This window comes from Kogia breviceps, chromosome X, assembly GCF_026419965.1.
Source record: "Kogia breviceps isolate mKogBre1 chromosome X, mKogBre1 haplotype 1, whole genome shotgun sequence".
Lineage (NCBI taxonomy): Eukaryota > Metazoa > Chordata > Mammalia > Artiodactyla > Physeteridae > Kogia > Kogia breviceps.
The window spans coordinates 2,022,763-2,036,944 of NC_081330.1; positions in this window are offsets into that span (position 1 = coordinate 2,022,763).

The following is a 14,182-nucleotide window of genomic DNA, read 5'->3' on the forward strand; positions in this document are numbered from 1 at the left end:
ATGACTGTGCCAGTTGGCCTTTCTTTAACTCCCCCCTCCCTGCCAGGCTTCCAGGCCCTGCATCTGATCTTGCCTGCAAACGGGTTTGACTCGAATGGTAAGTGCCTTGCCCTGCCCTGCCTTGCCCTGCCCACCCGTTCACTGCCCCAACACAGCCCCCACCGCCCCTGCCAGGGCCACCCCAAGCCACGCCAGCCAGCATCCATCAGCCTCCTCTTTGACTCCTTGCCCTCGGGCACGTGGACCCAGACACACCAAGTGCTCTCGTCCCAGCAGGCCACTGCACAAGATGTCCCCTTGCTGGTGACCTCCCACCCATTCTCAGCCATAACACTGGCTCCTTCATGAACTTCCCCTTGGCCTACAGCTCGAGGGCCAAGACCCTTGCGGCTGCTGGCTGCCCCCAGACTGGGCTCTACCCCTGTCGGGCTTGAGCTTGGCCCTGTCCTTTTCTACTCTCAGCAAGGCCCTGCTCTGGGGCTACAAGTGCTGTGCCTCTAAGTAGGGTGGGCTGGAGGGTAGGGCCGGGCCCGGCTGGGCTGCCTGGAAGGTAGAGGCAGGAATGGGCAGGTGCTGACCCCCTAGACGCTGAGGGGAGCCATGAGCCTTGAGCCGGCAATGGAGGCAGATTCTTTGGGAAGCAAGCAGGTGACAGGGGGACAGATCTCCAGGGCTGGGAACAGAATGCAGGCAAGCCAGTCTAGCCGCAGAGTTCCCAGGTTAGGGAGGAGGACCATGGGTGGGGCCCTGAAGGCTGTCAGGCCCCAAAGCCAACACGGGCAGAGTGTCCCCACATTGGAGGGGGCTGGAAACCCACAGCCGACCCAAACCCTGCCATGGTGCAAAGGGGTAAACAGGTCCAGAGAGGGACGGCATGCAGAGCGGCCACACAGCCGGTCTGAGGCGGGGCTGGAACTAAAACCAGGGCTCCAGTTGCTGTGGATGGATCCCCCACCCAGCTAGCGTTCTCTGGTTCACGTGTAGGAAGGGCCGGGCTTCTGTTTGCACCCTAATCCCCTCCTTCCTTCCCTTCTGCTAGGGCCCGCCCTGACACCTCATCCTCCTAAGCTCTTCAACCAGTCTCCACTTGCTGGGTGACTCCATTGGTTCCAAGCAGGGTGGGTCCCCTCGGGGCAGGGGTCCTCAGGCGTGGTTGTAGCCACATGGGCCCCTGCGGAGCCCCGAACCTGCAGGCCAGGCCTCTGTAAGTCTGTAGGCAGCTCTCTGTGTTGCGGGGAGGTGGTCCAACCCTGCAGTGCACGGACTGAGACCCCGCCTGCCCGGCCTTGCCTTTGAGGCCCCAGCCCTACCCTCAACCTGCACCGCCCCTCCCTGGCAAACATACATACTCTCGCTCACCATATATGCCAGCCCCACTGCAGTCCAGAGACCAGTCGGACCCAGTCCTGGCCTGGAGTAGCTCCCAGTCTGGTAGGGAAGGCAGAGCAGTTCAGCTCCGAGGGGCAGAATCCACAGCCGACAATTTCTTGCTCTCTGGACAGCGGCCCCAGCGCGAGCAGCAACGTGGTACAGGCAGGCCTCCCCAGCCACCCCTGCAGCCTGGACTCCCCGCTGCCTTTGGAGTCTACTAGATCCGTCTTGGCCTGTGTGACCTGATGCCCCCGGAACGCAGACTGCCTTTTGTCTCTGGCTCTGAAGCAGCCCCAGGCCAGGCCTCCGGAGCACGAGTGCACGAGCCGAGCCAAGGCCTCGCTGGCAGATAATCCCCACATGCCCTGAAGAATGGCTTTTTGCTGCTTTAAGAATCATCCACAGATCGGAAAAAGAATGTTCTAATTGGAAAACCTCCCCGCCATGGTTTTCCGGAGTTTTAGTAGAGTTGGCCAGCAAGGAGGCTCCTGGGATGAGGAGGAAGGGAAGTCATGAGGAGGAGAAAGTGGGCTGGCTGCCCAGCGCCCCCTCGTCCCCCGAGCTCAGCAGAGGCTGTCTGGTCCTGCTGGGAGGCCCTCCCCCGAGCCGGGCCCAAGCCCTGTCCTCCAGGGACCCCACTGTTGCCCCAGAAGCCGCCCAGGCCCCCAGGCCCCTCTGGCAGGACCGATGCCCCCTGGACATTGTGAGCACGGGCCAAGAGGGGGAAAGGTGTGGAAGCAACCACCTGCTCAAGACACGGGAAGGTGCCCCCAGGCCTGACGGGGGCCCTGGGCGGGGAGACCTAGCCGAGGATGCAGGATGCACGGGAAAACTGACTTCTGAACAGCTAGGTCTGTCTGGAGAGGAAGGACTCTGTCGCTCAGGGGCCCTGCTAAGCCTGGCCTGGCTAAACCACTCGTGGGGGGAGCCGAGGCCCCAGCGACCTGAAGGTCTGTCCAGCTCCAAGACTTGCCGATTTGTTCCTTTGGGTCAAGTGTTGACCTTGCGCTTGGGCATTGCCCACCTGGGAAGGGGAAATGCAGTGGATCCTTGAAACTCCTTCCCACGGGAGCGCCAGGTTACCGAGACTCACCTTAGTTTTTCCAGAAACCTCCCTGTGTGCTTAGACCTGTACTTGGGGACTATGAACTTGACCACATGGCTCTAGGCTCCCCTTTCTCCCCGCTTGCCCCCTTTGTGACCCTGAAGACTGCAGCTCCCTCACCAGCACACCTCTGTAGAGCTCCACTGGCCACACGTGGCTATTGACATTTAAATGAATTACAATGGAATAAAATTGAACCTTCAGTTCTTCAGTCACAATAGCCACATTTAGCCTCCCTGGGGCCAGCGGCTCCTGTAATGGACAGCAGAGATAGAGAACAGCTCGTCACCGCAGAAAGTTCTCTTGGGCACCGCCACTCTAGCTGCTTCACTTCTCCTTAGAGGGAAGCTCTCAACTTCCTCCTTCACTGAAGCGGGGGTCCCTCCACTAAGCGAGGTGCCCCCGTAACCTGACCCAAAGGAGGCGTTTCCTTCTCCCACACCCCACCCACCTTGGGGTAGACTAGTCTGTCCTTGGATGAAAACCTCTCCCCCTTCGAGGCTCAGGCCTACTGGCTAACGCACCCTCCAACATTCAGTCAAGTCTTTGCAGCGGGCTCATTCTTCCTTTCCACGCAGACGTCACTGCGTGTGAGACAGTGATTGAGACGATGGGACACAGGACAGCGGTGTGAGACTTCAGCGCATCCCTGCCTGCGGACCAGGCGCAGCCCTCAGGCCTCCCAGTTCTTCGAACCTGACATCCCTGAAGACCCTGTCAAGTCCACTGCAGCTGCCTCTTCCCACAGGGGCAGCCTACACCGATGCGGGGCTTCCACTTTCTGACCCCGTCTCCTCTCTTTCTACTGGGCTTGTTCAGCTACCTGCTGACGAAAGATACCACCAACTATCTTTCCAGCTCACGGGTTCCCTTCCTTTCTCTCCCTATCCGGCATAGAGCCAATGGCCCATCGCTTCAACACCTCTTTTGCTAACATCTGCATTTCCCTTGCTTTGCTGTCCCTCTGTCACCTCCACCTGACACTGCATCAAATCTGGACAGATCTAAACATCTGCTTCCCTGCTGCCTGCCCCAAGGTGACGCAGGTGCTGGCAAAGTTCACACAATCATGCACAATGGTGCCAGCATTCCACCCCTTCTCACCTCCGCCGTGACTTCGTCTTTGTAATTATCCCTTTCTCTTCTGCATCATAAGAAGGTCCATCTTCTTTGGAGCATTCCCTTCCAAGTTAAAAGAAGAAGAGTCTCACCTGACCCCACCCCCACCTCCAGTGAGTGTTCCATCTCTCTGCTCCTCTACTGAGCCAAACTCCATGAAAGAGTTGTCTACACCCTCTGTCCCTGCTTCTTCACACTCTCTCATAAACCCGTTCCCATCAGGATTTCAACCCCACTGCTCCCTTAAGAAGACCTCTGTCTTCGCTTAACCTCTAAACCACAGGTGATCACTCCTTCATTCTGGAAAAAACATGCTTCTCTTGGCTTCCCTGACACTCCACTCCCCCAAAGGTATTGAAGGTTAGGAGCACAAACTCTCGAACTGGAGTGTCTGGGTGCAAATCCTGGCTGTGCCAATGAGTAGCTGTGTGACCTTGGGCAAGTGACTCTCCCTCTCTAGGTTTCCATTTCTCACCTGTACAAAAGAGGTGAGAATACCAGCCTCTACCTGCTGGGGTTGTTGTGAAGGTTATACTGGTAACAGATAAAAGTACTAACGGGTAGAGCTTGTTACATGGAGAGATGTTCAATGAAATCACCACGTGGGTGTTGATGGGGTTCTTTGTCAGTCTAATTTTCAGACCTAGCTGGGGACCCTGAGAAAGTCGAGGAAACCTTTTTCCTTCCCTACAATGTCCAAGGGTTGACTCAAACTAAAGACATACAAATAGAGCTCTTGCGCCCTATTCCACACCCTCCAAACCTCTCTTCTCTAGGTCTTCCTCATCTCCATCAGTGGCACCTCCCAGATGTGCACGTCCAAAGGCCCAGGTGGCAAACTTGATTGTCTTTCCTTCCCTCATCTCCTACATCCAATCAATCAGCAAGTCCTGATCACGGCTCTACCTTCAAAATATACCCAGAGCTTGAACCACTTTTGCCCGCTTTCACTGCCACCACCATCCTAGTCCAAGCCATCACTCTCACTCATCTCCTCCCTGGTCTTCTGGCTTCCACTCTTGCCCCGCTGCATCTACTCTCCTGGAATCAGCCAGAGCAATCTCCCCCTGTGCTCTCAGTTGGAGGGATGCGGTGACTTAATTCACCCAGCTCTCGAAGCTCCTCTTTCCCTCTCTCCCTCCAGCCTCTTCTCCCAACTCTCGAGCTCCAAGGTCCCGTCACATAAGCCTTGTTCTCTGTCTCCAAACCTTAGTGTTGACTGAGGTCTCCCTGCCCTGGTGAACTCCTGCTATGTGTACACCTCTAGCATGAAGCCATCCCTAACCACCAAGACCCAGCACTCATTACCCTGCAGGGTCACTGTCTCCTGTCTCTCTCCTCCCTTCCACTTGGGTGTAGGAAACACGTCTCATGCTCACCTGCTCACCCAAGCACCTGGTAGGGTTCCTGAGCGGGCACACAAGAAATATTTGCCAAATGAATGAAAGAAGAGATAAACGCTCATGTCAAATGCGGTGTATGATCAAATAATACCCTGGCTTTTCAAATCAGTGAACTAAAAGTGTATCACTCAGTAGATGACGTTGGAACGACTGGCCATGTGGAAAAACAAGCTGGATTTCCTACCTCATACTCCACACCGAAATAAACTCCAGATGGCTCAGAAATTTCATGTAAAAAAAAAAATGAAACCATAAAAGTACTAGAAGGAATCCTGGGGTGGGGACAGCCTTTCTAAGTATGTCATGAAAACCAGAAACCATAAAAGAAAAGACAGAGAAATTAAAAACTTCTGTATGGCAAAACCCATCATAACTGTAGTTAGACAAATGGCAAAGGAAGAAGAGTTATTTGCACTGCATGTGACAGTGAAAGACTTAATTTTCCTAAAACAAAAAAGGGCTCCTTTCAAAGCGAGCAATAGGAAAATGGGCCGGCAAAGAAAGGAACAGACAATTCACAAAAGAAGACTTGCGGGAGCCTCCATTAACATCATGTGAAGGAAATACAAGTACAGTCTCAGAGAAGTTAAAGTTAAATTCGATCTGCAAAACCCGGGGTTACCTGAGGTGTGGGAAAATGGTCACCCTCAGGCCCCAGCGGCCCTAGAGGTGGGAGGATTAATTGTTGTGACCTTTCTAGAAATACAGAATAAAAAGAACGTTGAAGATTCCCTTTGACCTAGCGATGCCAACGTTCAAAAATTCCTTCTGGGACTTCCCTGGCGGTGCAGTGGTTAAGCCTCCGCGCTTGCACTGCAGGGGGCCCGGGTTCGACCCCTGGTCTGGGAACTGAGATCCCGCATCCCGTGCGGCGCGGCCAGAAAAACAAAACAAAACAAAATAAAACTGATCCATTGTGCCGTTTACCTGAAACTAACACGACATTGTAAATCAACTGGACTTCAATAAGATTAAATTTAGAAAATAAAAAAATTCTTTTTATTATCTGATATATATATAAACTGACATATATGTATATTATATAAAATGTGATGCATGTAAACATCTACCCACCAGCCAGTGCCATTGTCTACACCTTCTGCCCTCTGTCTTAGTACTTGGGATGACCAAGTCACGGACGGCCCGCTAACATTTTTTTCCTTTTCTCCTGGGTCAGCAATTATTTCTTCTTGGCCGGATCATTGTGGTCAGCATGCACACATGCTGTAATTCTTCCCGCCATCAAGAAGCTTTTCCTTGTTTGCACCTTCCCCTGCAGCTACTCTCCATGTATGGCCCTTGTCCGTTTCTCCGGAGCAATCCTGGAGAGAACCATCTACACTTCCTGTCTCTTGACTCCTCTGTCTCACGGCCAGCACTTCACAGAAATGGCTCTTCTCAAGGCCACTTGCGAAATCCAACGGTCAGCTTTCAGTTCTCATTTTACTGGATATGTCAGCAGCATTGGACACAGGAAACACTCCTTCTGGAAACACTTTTTTTTTTTTTTTTTTTTTTTTGCGGTACGCGGGCCTCTCACTGTTGTGGCCTCTCCCGTTGCGGAGCACAGGCTCCGGACGCGCAGGCTCAGCGGCCACGGCTCACGGGCCCGGCCGCTCCGCGGCACGTGGGATCTTCCCGGACCGGGGCACGAACCCGCGTCCCCCGCATCGGCAGGCGGACCCTCAACCGCTGCGCCCCCAGGGAAGCCCGGGAAACACTTTTCACTTGACCCCTTCTCATTGTCCCCACCCTGTCCAACCTCTTCACTTCGGAGGGTCCCAGGACTGAGTCCTTGGAACTCTTCTCAATGATATTCATTTTTATGGTGTTTTGTATCCATCTCGTGTCTTTAAACACCATCTGAAGACTGGCAACTCCCAAATTTCCATCTCCAACTCAGGCCTTTCCCCTTGATTTCAGATTCCTATATCCCAAGGCCTATTCTATGCATACCTATTAGGCACTGTACTTGGTGTCCCAAATGAAACTCCTTATCGGCCCCTCCAAACCTGTTAGCATGACAGGAAGTGTGGATAGTTCTCTCCAGGATTGCAACGGAGAAACGGACAAGGGCAATAAATGGAGAGTAGCTGCAGGGGAAGGTGCAAACAAGGAAAAGCTTTTTGATGGCCCTCGATTCCATCTCCTGTCACCTAGTCAGGGACGGTCCGCTAACATTTTTTTCCTTTTCTCCTGGGTCAGCAATTATTTCTTCCCGAAGTTGGGGATACAGAAATCTGGCCACTTCTCCCCATCTCTACTATTTGGTGGTTTTTCTGTTAAGAACAAGGCTGCTCTGGACCTCACCCCCAGAGATCCCAATCTGGTTCGGAATGTATTTGCATTTCTAACAAGATCCCAGGTGATGCTGTCGCTACAGGTGGGGAAATCACACTTGGAGATCCACAGCTCTAGGGCATATTTTACCCAGGAGCGGAAATGCTGGATCATGGAATACGTGCATATTCAACCTCACAATGGATCAGCAGTGCGGAGAGCGCCCGCTGTTCCACATCCTCGCCAGCATTTGGTGTTGTCAGAGGTGTGACGGTTGCCAGTGTGATGGATACGAAGTGTTAGCTCGTTGTGGGTTTTGAGTTACTGGCATTTATCTTCAGGTGGCAGCTGCATGTTCTCTCTCTCAACCCCATGGAAAATGCTTATAAAATATATTGTTGAACAAGAGGGAAAAAGAAGTTTCCATGAGACACGTGACAGCATGTATAGTGTGATTTCATTTCTGTAACATTGTCTGAGGCATTGAGAAACACCTTGGAGAATATTAACACGTGGTATCTCTAGGAGATAGATTCTGAGTTACTTTTACTTTCTTTTTTTGTTTTTCCGCGATGTTTGATTTTTTAGAAAAAATGTGCGTATCTCTTTTTCGTTTAAAAAAAGTGATTTTCAAAAACCACATCATTATATTTCTGGAAGGTTTCACACGAAAGTGATCAGAGCGGCTGCCTCTAGGCAGTGGGTTTGTGTGGGCCGAGTGGGAAGGTACCTTGCCGTTTCTGAGCTACTGGCCGCTGCCACGTCAACACACATGGCTCAGTCCCTTCACAGAGCACGTCACGTGGCGGTCGGGGGGTTTGCCTCTGTTTCCCCGACAGCCCGCGGGCTCCAGAAGGCAGACACCGGCAGCCATTCATAGCCCTCTTCCTCGCGACAGGCTCATTTTCAAAAGTCAAGGTAGAGTCACAGCTGGAGGTGTCCCAGCATCACTGTCCAGTCTACAATGGTCCAGCAGGCCCGTCAAGTGGGGCCCTCCCCAGGGAGCGGCTTGGAGGAGGTGACACTCTCTTGAGCATATACTTTCTCTTTAATAGAACAGCCACACAAAACGCAGTGCCCCCCTCCCTCTCCTCCCCCACTGTGGGCGGCAGGCAGAACTAGCCTTCAGCTGTCCTCGCACGATTACTGAGTTTGGCCACTCTTAACACTTGTGTGAGGATAATATTTGTAGGAGCCCAGTGAATACTTGGTATGTTTTTAAAAACAGGTTAAACTGTGCTTTTTCAAGTTACATCTTAAAAGTCATACATACTTGCTCTAAAACATCAAAATTGCATAGGACTGTATGACGTCATCCCAGAAGGTGCTCCTGGAGCCTCCTCCCCCGCCCTCTCCCCATGACACAGGACAGAGGGAAATGACATTGGGAGGCAGGCTTCAGGTGGCCTGCACGTTTGTCTCATAAGGGAGACCAAAGTGCAACAAGTCACTGAGTCCTGAGGCAAGAACTAGTGCCAGTTGGGAGGGGGCGGAGGGCTGTTGGTCGTGGGAAGAGTGGACTTCAGGGGAGGCTGGCCATGGCAGAGACCCATTCACAAAGGAGTTCCAAGCTCCCTTTAGCCTCAGGCTTCAGGGAAGGAGGAGACAGAGGAGATTGCACGTGAAATCATGTCCTCCAGGGGTGGCAGGGAGCTCCTTCAGGTCATAGGTCTTGGCCCCTGGCTACACCACAGGGGACATGGGCTGCTCGGTCGAAGTTTGCAAAAAGATGGAGAGAGGGAGAAAGGGAAGAAAGTGGGAAATCTCCTGTGGACCAAATGCCACCAGCATCAAGGTTCTTCACTGTTTATTCCCTACATGTAAAAGTTACACTCACAGCAGCTTTTCCAAGGCCCCCCTCACTATGAAATGAAGACTCCATGTAAGACTAAGTAAACGTGGAGTCACATTTGTCCGTCTTCAATTAGCTCATCTTGCGGCCACTTTGGTGCTGGTTTCTTGCTGCAGCAGGAACATTCCTATGTGGCCCCCACTCCCAGCTTTGACAAGGGGGACCGCCACCAGCCCTGTCCTCCCTAGGTTCAGAGGAGCTGAACCGTTCGGCCCATCCGCAAAGAGAGAGGCAGGTGTCTGGGGGCGTTAGAACAAGAAATGGGCTGAGCCCAGAGGGAGTTTGGGTCGGGCACGGGAGAGACACAGAGAGGGTGCCTGCTTGCTTCAGTTGCTTGTGCAAATCTTTTATTCGGGACTTAGAGAAGCCTCGTGAAATAACTGACTGACACTCAGATATTACAGGGCTGGGGCTCGGAGGCACTGTCCAGGGTGGAGGCCAAGTGTGTGTGGACAGAGGTGGCTCGCGATGGCCGTCGGGCAGTATGGAAGGGTTGGGTGTGTGGAATGAATGATAAGGAAGGCCTGGGAGGAGCCCCGCCCAGCTGAACTGAAAGGGAGCCCCCATGAGGAAAGAGATCCTTTGACTGTGGCCACTTGGTTAATATTCTGTTGACAGTGTGTGTGTGTGTGTGTGTGTGTGTGTGTGTGTGTCCGTGTGCGTGTGTATTTATGGTGAGTGGGATTGGTCTGTCATTTTTCTTTTCCTTTCTGTTCCTATTAGGGAGACTTCCTTCTTTTCCTAGTCTCTGGAAAGTATTGGTTTTGTCAGACTGGAAGTTTTTCCTTGGCTGGTTGATAGAATTCACGACTGAAACCATCTTTGCCTGGAAGTTGTGTTTGGGCGGGGAGTGTATCAGTCAGGGTTCAACCAGAGAAACAGAGTCAGTAGGAGATATATAAAGATAGGTATTGTCAGGAATTGAGGGCAGCCTGTGAGGAAGGACAGGCTAGAACTCTCTGCTCTTAGAGTTTTTCAATGGATTGAATCAGGCCCACCCAGATTATACAGGATAATCTCCCTTAAAGTCTATTGATTATGGGCTTTAATCACATCTATAAAGTACCTTCACAGCAACACCTAGAAGAGTGACTGAGTAACTGGGGACCGTAGCCTAGTCAAGTTGGTGCGTAAAATTGGCCATCACGGGGCTGGGGGACTTCTAAGTGCTGATTCAATTTTTAAATGGTTATATGACTATTTGGACTTTTCTAAGTTGCAGTTTTTTCTATGAATTGTATTTTATTTCAAACTTTCTGTTTTTGCTCATCATTTCCTCTTATTATCGTTTAAAGTCCATAGCATTTAAAATTACAGCCTCTTTTCTATTCTTGTGCTTTCTGTCTTTTTTCTTGATGAATCTCACCAAAGTTGTGCTAATTTTATTATTAGTCTTTTCAAAGAGTAAATTTTGGTTTTGTTAACCCTCTGTATTGAGGTTTTTTCTTTTTAATTAATTTCTGTCCTTATCTTCATTCATTCATTCTTTTTTTTTTTTTTTATTTTTTGCGGTATGCGGGCCTCTCACTGCTGTGGCCTCTCCCGTTGCGGAGCACAGGCTCCGGACGCGCAGGCCCAGCGGCCACGGCTCACGGGCCCAGCCGCTCCGCGGCATGTGGGATCCTCCCGGACCGGGGCACGAACCCGCGTCTCCTGCACCGGCAGGCGGACTCGCAACCACTGCGCCACCAGGGAAGCCCCATTCATTCAGTCTTTTGGGGGGTTTATTTTGCTCTTCTTTTGCTAATTTCTTGAGAGGAATACTTAGCACATTAATTTTAGCCTTCTTTCTTTTTGAACCACACACATTTGTGGCTAAAATTTCCCTCTAAGCACGACCTTGACTGTATCCCACAAATTCTGGTATGTAGTATTTTCCCTATCAAAACATTCGAAATATTTTCAACTTTCTGTTATGAAATTTTGACCTACAGTTAGTTAGAAGCATGTTGCTTAATTTCTAAACGTGCCACAATTTTTCCAGCTATTTTTTGTTACCAATTTGTAGCTTAATTGCATTTTTGTCACAGGGTATATACTTCATGTGATTTCAATCCTGTTCCCTGTAGATATTTTTCAAGTTTTTCATTCACTTCCTTAAACATAATAAATGTAGTTCTTTTATAGTATGTGTCTGATAAGTGATGGTGTTTGGGGGGTGCCTGCCACAGGGGAGCCTAGGAAGACAGGCAAGTATCATACTGTGGAGGATACTGCATGTCTCACGACGAGCTAGAACATTTATTAGAGGTGAGTATTGTCCACTCTTTAGTCACTTGCAGGCTATTTTCACCAGTTTTTGCCATAAAAAGAAACATTACAATAAAAAGGAAATAATATGACAAATCGTCTAAAATATTATCTGATGAATGCTTTAAGGCTGAGGTCTGCCCTCTTATTGTTAAAAATAGAAGATTTAGCAAGTGTTTGAGGACCTAGTGAAACACTAGCACCACAGTGCAAGGCAGTAGGAAAAGGATGGATTTTCCAATAAATATTATCTGTAACACGACATTAACAACACTTTTCTCATCAGTTTGCAAAATCATCAATGGATGCTAAATATAGGGGAGGGGGCAAGTTTCATGAAAATTATTTGCATGGTCCTGAAGTGTCTCTTGCAGATTGCTTATTCGTTGTAAAGGGGGAAAGTGTAAGTACACGGGGGCACTCAGAATTAATATCATCTAGCTGATACACTTATAAGGACACAACGTCACCTACTTGTGTATTCATATGGAAACATTGCTGATGAACCCCCACTGCACATCACATTAAAAACTCGGTTCCAGACAGGCTGCAGATCTAAATGTGAAAGATAAAACAACAAAGCTTTTGCAAGACAAACATAGGAGAATATCTTTGTGAGCTTAGAGTAATCAAGGGTTTCTTAAACCCAACAAGAAAAGTGCAAGGTATAAAATCAAAAATTGATAAGTTGAACTACTTGAAAATGTAGAACTTCCGTTCATCAAAACACACTGTTAAGAAAATGAAAGGCCACCCCCAATATGGAAATCTCCACAATACAGAAATCCAGCGAAACACTCGTCCAGAATATATTAAACAAATAACTACTATAAATCAACAAGAAAGACAGACAACCCAATAGGAGAGCGGGTAAAAGACCTGAACAGGTATTTCACCAAAGAGCATATAACCAAATGGTTCCACATATGGAAAGGTGGTCGGTCTCATTAGTTCTCAGGAAATGCCAATTAAAAGCATGAGATCTAAAAGTAAAAAAGACAGAGAATACCAAGCGTTGGCAAAGACTGTTTGACCTTGTCTACTAAAGCTGAATATGCATGTTCTCTGACCGTCATAGAAGCTGGGAGTGGGGGCCAGGGAAAGAGGAGGTAAAAGTATATCTCAACCACTCTCAAATGTTATGGGTTGAACAGTGTTCCTCCCAAATTCCTATCTTGACGTTTTCACTCACCATACCTCAGAACGTGACTGTAGTATTTGGAGACAGGGTCTTTCCAGAGGTAATTAAGTGAAAATGAGGTCATTAGGGAGGGCCCTGGTCCAATATGACTTCTTATAAGAAGAGGAAATAAGGACCCAGACACACACAGAGGGAAGGCCATGTGAGGACACAAGGAGAAGACAGCTGTCTAAATGCCAAGGAAAGAGGCCTCAGGAGGAACCAGCCCGGTCCACACCTTGCTCTCAGACTTCTAGTCTCCAGAACTGAGAGGAAATAAATGTCTGTTATTTAAGCCACTCAGCTTGTAGTACTTTGTCATGGCGGCCTGAGCAGACGAACACAGTATACACTCAACACAACTGCATATATATATGCAACAAAGGGCACACACAGGGAATATCCGTAGCAGCATTATTTATAATAGTCAAAAGCAACCCAATGTCCATCAGAGCATTTCCACAGAGCTACAAGCGTGTGGATGAGGCTCTCAAACATCATGTTGAGTGAGAGAAGCCAGACATATAAGAGCACATACTGCGTGGTTTCATTTATGTAATACATAAAAATGGTCAAACCTAATGTCTGCTACTAGATATCAAGAGAGTGGTTCTCCTCAGGGAGGGGACTTGGCAGATGGACTTGTGGGGTGCTGGTAATATTCTGTTTCTTGATCTGGGTGCTTTCGTACAGATAGTGTCCTCTTTGTGAGCTGACATCAAGCTGCACACTTATGTATGATATGCATATTCTTTTTAGTGTCTATTTTGCTTCAGTACAAAGTAAAAAAAACACAGGGGCACCAAACTTGGAGTTTTTGAAAAAAATAATCTGAAGGATTGGAGGAGAATTGGGCAGGGATGGCCTGCCTTCCTTTGTTATTGGACAACGATGGTTTTCTACCACCGATGGTGTCCCAGGGCACCCACCGGGACACAGCAGTGAGGGCAGCCTTTGCCTAGTGTTTGGTGGGGTTTGGCAGACCCACCTGGTGCGCGGAGCCCCTGGTCGTTGGGTGGGGGACACAGGGGAGTGCTTTGAAGCGCAGACAGGCAAGTCTGCACTGCCTTTGTCTGCGGAAATATCTTCACTGGTAGCACGTCACGTTCACGGCTACTGGGGGTTAGGGCTTCAACGTGTCTTTTGGAGGAACACGAGGCAACTGGTAACAGTGCCCATCTGGTTTCCAGCAGCCAGTGAGAGCTTTATTCCTGTGACTTTCCCTCCCTCACTACTTTCCTCAGCACAGACTTCTAGAAGGAGCTGGACGGCAGACTCTAGGATGGGATTATCATTGTAACAGCTATTCTTTCATGAATAGGCTTTTCTTCCTAGACTAATCTCAGCCCTCCCTGAGTCTTGGCCCCTTATCTGAGCAATGAAGGGGCTGACCTAGGTGCCCTCACTCAGTTCCAGACCCTAGAGGAGGAAGCTCAGCCGACCGGGTGCTGGACTCTGGCCCCTGAAGACTGCTAGGCAGAGCCTGGCTGTTCCCAGGGAGTCTTAGGCCAACTTGGACTCATGGGAACTTGGGTCCTGGAGAATTCCTTCAGCCCTGGGTAATTACTGCTTTCTCATTACTGTATTGCTGGGCTTTCATGCCAGTGGCCTACGACAGCAGA